Here is a 577-nt window from a genome sequence, read left to right on the forward strand (position 1 = left end):
CTTGGACTCCAGCAGATCCTTATTTTATAATATCCACCACAACTCTCCCACAGATTGCTGTTTATCATTGTCTCAATGAAGAGTTCCTCTTTCGACTTTCCTTGGGGCATTTACAAACCTCCCACTGGTTCAATAAACGTTGTTACCTGAATGATGAGATTATTATGGGTGAGAGCAATTATTTGAATTGTCAAATTGCAACCAAGCATCGGTCATCATGTCACCAGATTAAGACCCTCAAAATGTATTGGAATTTAGCATCAAGCTCATCACATGTATTTTCACTACCCTGTGAAGTTCATAACTTATTTCATCTGTAGCCTAATAAACTACATGGTTTTCCAAGTTTTAGAGGGAGGACCACACAACATATCATCACGTGACTCCAAGTTAACTAAGACATGATGGTTATTATATAAATATTTGTACATAAAGGAGTTTCCACCTCCATTTCTCACTAAAACGTTTTTACTGACACAACCCACCATGTCAAACGAACTAACATATCGTCTGTCACCATTTATAAAACTATTCAGGCATAACCTGTTTCCATCAGCCCAGTCATTACTTTTGAAAT

Source organism: Oncorhynchus mykiss, unplaced genomic scaffold, assembly GCF_013265735.2.
Source record: "Oncorhynchus mykiss isolate Arlee unplaced genomic scaffold, USDA_OmykA_1.1 un_scaffold_499, whole genome shotgun sequence".
Lineage (NCBI taxonomy): Eukaryota > Metazoa > Chordata > Actinopteri > Salmoniformes > Salmonidae > Oncorhynchus > Oncorhynchus mykiss.